Consider the following 6,640-nt stretch of genomic DNA (forward strand, 5'->3'; position numbering starts at 1 on the left):
TCAGAACACTGTATGATGTTCATGTTCAGAAAAAGCTAGACCAACATTTTACTGACTTACTGAAAGGCAGTCAGAATTCACCTGCAAAAAAACACAAGTATCCGGACTAATAATCCTATTATTTGAGTTATACATATATATATATATATATATATATATATATTCACACTAGGTTTTAGATAGACCAGACCTCCAGTGATAGTACGAATCAATAGCTTTAAATGAATACATAAAAACACAAGTAAATAATGAATAGATGAATATATGAACAAAAGAGTGAAAAGATGAATGAGTTAGTAGATAAAACGACGGATGAAAAAAATAGATACACATAACAAAATAAGCAGATAGATTAATAAACAATAATAAATAGATACAAAGAGGAATACATTAATAAATAAACAATTACAAAAGCAAACACAACGAATAAATACTACAAAATAAACAAAAATAAGTCTAAAAATGTAAAAAAAATATATATATTTGCCTCGTCATCTTCAGGAAATCAGGCATCTTCTCCGATCTTTCAGCGACCAAACAGACCTTTCCAAACGCTCTCTGAGGCCTTCGCTCTCCACGTATCGCTTTATTCGGTCGAGAGCCTTATCGGCCCAGTCTCGGGCTCTCAAGATAAACTCTTAAACCACGCATTCTAGCTCTCTTTCTCTCTCTCTCTCTCTCTCTCTCTCTCTCTCTCTCTCTCTCTCTCTCTCTCTCTCTCTCTCTCTCTCTCTCTCTCTCTCTCCTCTTTCTCTCTCTCTCTCTCTCTCTCTCTCTCTCTCTCTCTCTCTCTCTCTCTCTCTCTCTCCTCTCTCTCTCTCTCTCTCTCTCTCTCTCTCTCTCTCTCTCTCTCTCTCTCTCTCTCTCTCTCTTCTCTCTCTCTCTCTCTCTCTCTCTCTCTCTCTCTCTCTCTCTCTCTCTCTCTCTCTCTCTCTCTCTCTCTCATTCATTCTCGTTCTTCTCTCTGTCTCTTCCTCTTTCTCTCTCTCTCTCTCTCTTTATCTCTTTATCTCTTTATCTCTTTGTCTCTTTATTACTCTCTCTCTCTCTCTCTCTTTCTCTCTTAATTTCTTTATTACTCTCTCTCTCTCTCTCTCTCTCTCTCTCTCTCTCTCTCTCTCTCTCTCTCTCTCTCTCTCTCTCTCTCTCTCTCTCTCTCCTCCTTCAATCTCTCTCTCGCTATCTCTCTCTCTCTCTCTCTCTCTCTCTCTCTCCTCTCTCCCTCTCCCTCCCTCCTTTCCTAAATGGTTAATTATGGAGAGCGTGATGAATGGTTTGGAATGTACGTGTATTGCATTTCTGAACAATGGAAGGGAAACTTTCGGTCTTTTTGCCTGGAAACTGAATATTTCGTTTTTTTCATCATTAATCGTTTAGGGAGAACGGGAAGTCATGAATAGAAAACGGGAAAATCATTAATAGAAAACGGGAAAAGTCATGAAGGAAAAAGGAATGGCAAGTTGACTTCCAAGAACAGTATTTTATTGAAAAAAACATTAGGAAGAGACGCAAATTACGAATGCCTATAAAGTATTAATATTGGTATGGAATATGGTGTGAGTCTGTTACCGTAAGCTAGATATGTGAATATGTTTTGAATAGATTCCCAGTCTCTGTCTATCTCTCTATCAATCTGTCTTTCTGTATGTGTGCGTGCGTGCGTGTGTGTGTATGTGTGTGTGTGTGTATGTGCGTGTGTGCGTGTGTGTGTGTGTGTGTGTGTGTGAGTGTGAGTGTGTGTGTGTGTGTGTGTGCGGGCGTGCATGTATGTGTGTATGTTCGTGTGTAAGGAAGCACAATAAAACCTACAAAGGAATCCGCTGCCTATAGATACCATGCAAGCAAACAACTTTATTCCAAAGACCCGGCAGGTCCGCATAAAATAAGATCAACATCAAACTGCAGAGAGCTGACACGTGCACTTTCCTCAGATTAAAAGAGAGAAAGAAATATTGGAGATTAGTCCGGGCTACAGACAAATGCTCTAGTAGCTGTCTACCTGCCTGTCTATCTATGCATCCAACTATCCATCTATATCTACTTATCTCTCTCTCTCTCTCTCTCTCTCTATATATATATATATATATATATATATATATATATATATATATATATATGTATCTATATATCTATCGATTTATATCTATATACCCATCTCTTGATTTATTTATATCTATTGATATATATATATCTATCTATTTATGTATATCTATATATCTTTCGATCTACCTTTACCTATCTGTCTGTGTGTGTGTGTGTGTGTGTGTGTGTGTGTGTGTGTGTGTGTGTGTGTGTGTGTGTGTGTGTGAGCGTGTGTGTGTGAGTGTGTGTGTGTTTGCGAGTGTGAAAGTGTATGTGTGTGTGAGACACCAAGAGTAAACTAATTAAAGAAATAAATGACGGAATAATTTCATATCAAGCAATGACAGATAATCAAATACTGTCTAAAATCCTTAACCATCATTCGTAAGACCTAAAAGGAAAAAATGTTAAATAGTTAAAAAAAAAAAAATAAAAATAAAAAATGCGAAAATCCAGGGAACCCGGAAGTTTCAAGTAAACATTCGAGTTCGCAAGAAAACGTTTAATTTCTGCTTTTGTACAATTTTTCTCGTGTTCATTTTTGTATGTATCCCTTCATTTAGGTTCTGTTTTCATTTTTATAATCCTGATTTATTTTTTCATTTACGATTTATCTATCTATTTTGCTTTTGCCTGTTTGTATGGTATGTGTTCATTTGCACATATAGCAAGATAATTATTCATTTAGATATTCTTATTATAAATCCTTGTTTCAGCTTCAAAGGTTAATAATGAAGAGAATGGAAGGCAGGCAAAGGAGTTGAGGAAACAATTGAAGCCTGGGAAGAGGGAGAGAGAAAGATAAGGAAAACGTTTCTGGACTGCGTAGAAGTTGATGGCTGTCGCTAACAGAAAACGGAGAGGCATGGAGGCTAAAGACAAAGGGTTTGATGGAAAGAGGGGGGAGGAGGAGGAGGAGGAGGAGGAGGATGGAAGAGGCCGGGATAAACGGGGAGAGACGAAGAGGAGCGATAAAGCGAGGGAAGAGGGGAAATGGTAAAGGGAAAGTGTCAGGCGCACAATGACCTGAAACAGCAGCAGTGTTGCGTAATGTTCGTGCAATTCGGTTTGGAAAATAAATGGTTTAAGGTTTTGATCTTTGTTTTTGTTTTTTCGCGCGGACTGTTTTGTCCCAGATTTAAAAGGGATGGCGCGGGACGTTTTAACCGTAATGCTCGCGTAATGAACAGTTGTCTTGTAAACAAATTGCATGTCAGAGTCGTTTGAACTTTTGGACGGGGCCGTTGACCTGTGGGCGCGCAAGGGAAAGGGTTAAGTGAAGGTCAGAGAGTCGCAAAGCCGCAATCTCATTCCCTTGGCTATTCGCGGGTGAAGCTCCATTCGAAAAGCACTGACGGTTAACGCGGGCTAACGTTCGTCATCGCCCCACCCCCTTTTCACCCTCCCCCTCCCCCTCCCTCTTCCTCCTCTCGCTGGCGGTATGTTATTGGGTGACGTTGTAGGCTAATGCGGAGGACGTTGAAGGGTGCAGTTGAGGATAGAGAGGCTCTGGTGTGAGGTCGGGGTAAAGGGACGGAGGTTAGGGGGCGAGGATGGAATTTGAGGGTAGAATGATGGAGGTAATTAGTAGTGTTGGCGGGAAGAGGGTTTGGATAGTAAAATACACAAGTAAAGGGGGAATGGTTAGAGGTTGAGAGATGAGTACAGACAGGTAAACTGAGAAACGGAATAGAATGGAGGTTAAAAAAAGTCGGTTCTTGGAAGAGGCCTGAGGTTGAGGCACGGGGGCCAAGCGAGGGCAGGGTCGGCAAGCCATAACTGGTCGTAGCCTCTCTCGTTGTCCCTGGCGGAAGCGGCGCTGTAAACAGCACGGGTCCTAAACCTCCAACTCGCAAAGCTAACCAGTTCGCCACATTGCATTCCCTCTCCCATATTGCGCCCAGACAATTGCTATGATGAAAAGAGAGAGGAAAGTAAAATGTCGGAGGGAGAGAAAAGAGAGAATGAGAGAGAAGACAGTGTTAAAGTTAGAGGGAAAGGATAAGACAGAGAGAGATGTACAAGAGAAACGGAGATAGAATTAGGGGGAAAGGATAAAAGAGAGAGAGAGAGAGATGTAAAAGAGAAAGCAGCGATAGAATTAGAAGGAAAGAATGAGAGAGAGAGAGAGAGAGAACACAGAGATGGCGTTAGAGGGAGAGCATAGGAGAGAGAGGGGGGGGGGGACGAGCGAGGAAAAAAGAGGCAGGGAGGGTGACCGAATGAGTGTGGGGGTGAAAGAGAAAGATGAAAAAGAGACAAACAGAGAAGACAAAACTACAGAAGAGAGATACGCAGATGAAATATCCATATAAAAGAGAGAAGAGAAAAGAGAGAGAAAGAGAAAAAGAATCAGACCGAGAGAAGGAGAAAAAGAAATAGAGATGCCCTTGCCAGAACCTGATTAGGCCAAAATTCACAATAGTCGCGAGAGAAGCCTGGAGTCGTGGGTTCTTTGAAAGGGCCTTGCAGATGAATCCGACGCACGCAACGGCGACTTAGGGACCGCAAAAAGGAGATTCAGATTAAAAAACGACGAAATGCAAAGGAATATTAGAAGATCGAGAGGTATCCTTTTCTAAATATTTTTGTGATATCTTATGTAATATGCTTTCCATCGCAGGAGAGGTGTAATATATATATATATATATATATATATATATATATTTTTTGTATACGTCAGAGCCATCTAACTCGCTCCCGAAATATGGATATATGAATACAAGAGATGGATTTACAAAGAAAGAACGAGTATATATGCGAACAAGTACACGACAGAGCGCCAAGATAAAATTATATAAAATTGCTAAAAGACTAACATGTTAAGGTAAGCAAATGTTTTACTTCGTTTCAAAAGGAGAACAAACAAGAACAAGAAACGAGGAAAAGCAAATAATCAGACAAACAAACAAATAGAAATATAAGTTGTGACAAAAAGCATAGGTAATGAAGCCTTGAGGTTGCACACGAACAGGTAAATAAAGGAAAGAGGAAATCATTGATAGACAGAGAGAGGAGAGAGAGAAAAAAGAGAAAGAAAGAAAGAGAGAGAGAGAGAGAGAGAGAGAAGGAGAGAGAGAGAGAGAGAGAGAGAGAGAGAGAGAGAGAGAGAGAGAGAGAGAGAGAGAGAGAGAGACGTGTAGCAGAGAGAGAGAGATTAATTGAGTTAGGCAAGGCTTATGTGTGTGCTAGTAACAGTCGTGGCAACATTAATTGCAGCGGTAGTGGTAGCAGGAGAATCAGCATCAATAGTGATGGTAGTTGTTCTATATCTACTAGCAGTATTAGTGTGGCATTAGTATCAGTAGATGTAATAGTAGCAGTAGTAGCAATAGTAATAGTAAAAGGAATACCAGTAGTAAAGTAGTAATAGTAGGAGTAATGTCAGGAGTAGGAGTAATAGTAATAGTAGCAATAGTAATCGTAGCAGGAGTAGTAGTCGTTGTTGTTGAGAAGAAGGGAGAGCATGAATGGAGCCTCAGGCCAAGTCCGTCTACGCAAAGCTTGCTGAAATCTGAGAAAAAATATCAACTGAGGAACCGTTCTGCTTTACGATGCCCGGATGAAGCTCGATCGTCAAGTCTTACTGCCTCGTCTGCTTGCGACTTTGGGCTCCGTGCCAGCAGTCGCCGAGAACGCATCTCAATTAATGAATGCAACGCGAATTGTTGCATGTTGTAGGTTCTGTGATATATATATGTAGGTATAGGCATTGCTGAAAGGATTGAAAACCATAAAAAGAGTGACAGTAGTAGAAGTCAAGGTACTTTAATACCTATCTATTTAATTATAGTATAATTATATGCACTGTACCTTAGGGAGAGGTAATACCGGAATCGAACGCTTTCGTTCGGGCGACGACTTTGGTTTACTTTTGATACAGTGTTGTGTTCGCCATCACGCGGTTTAGATTCTTCGCTTTTGGTGGGCTTTGTGGAGCGTGCACGTAATGGGAGATCAAGATTAAGATTACTTATCAAGGGAATTTGCATCATAATAGTTGGCTTCGTCTTGTATTAGGCATATGAATTGTTCATTAAGCATATGTCAACCCCGAAGCTAGCGTGCGGGTCTCGGAAATTTCTAAAGTATTGGAATTTCAAGGTAATTTTAAGGAAATATTAGTGCTAATTTTTCTTTAATTTTTTTTTGTGAAATGTCTCTACACATGGATGGCTCTGCCTTACCTGAATTCCCATTTCCTTGAATTAGAGGGAAAATGTATTATTTACTAGTGCCATGAACTTATAAACATTATAATTACTATGATGTTATAAACAACAGCAATAACAAAATAAGATAACGTAAAATATTTTCGTAAATTAAAAAAAAGGGGTAAACGGGCCAGACAGGCAGTACTCGTAATTGACTCATTGGTGATTTAGTACAAGTGTAGCCATCTATTTGTTAAAACAATTAAACAAGTAAACTCACTCGCGAATGGGTTAAACAATAACACAAGTTATTCAACTTTTCCAAAAGATATGAAGGGCAAGAAATGAAATAATATAGTAAATATGAGGAATGAAAGACACAACCCTGTGCTATTTCGCCACTC

This window comes from Penaeus chinensis, chromosome 34 (assembly GCF_019202785.1).
Source record: "Penaeus chinensis breed Huanghai No. 1 chromosome 34, ASM1920278v2, whole genome shotgun sequence".
In the NCBI taxonomy this organism is placed as follows: Eukaryota; Metazoa; Arthropoda; class Malacostraca; order Decapoda; family Penaeidae; genus Penaeus; species Penaeus chinensis.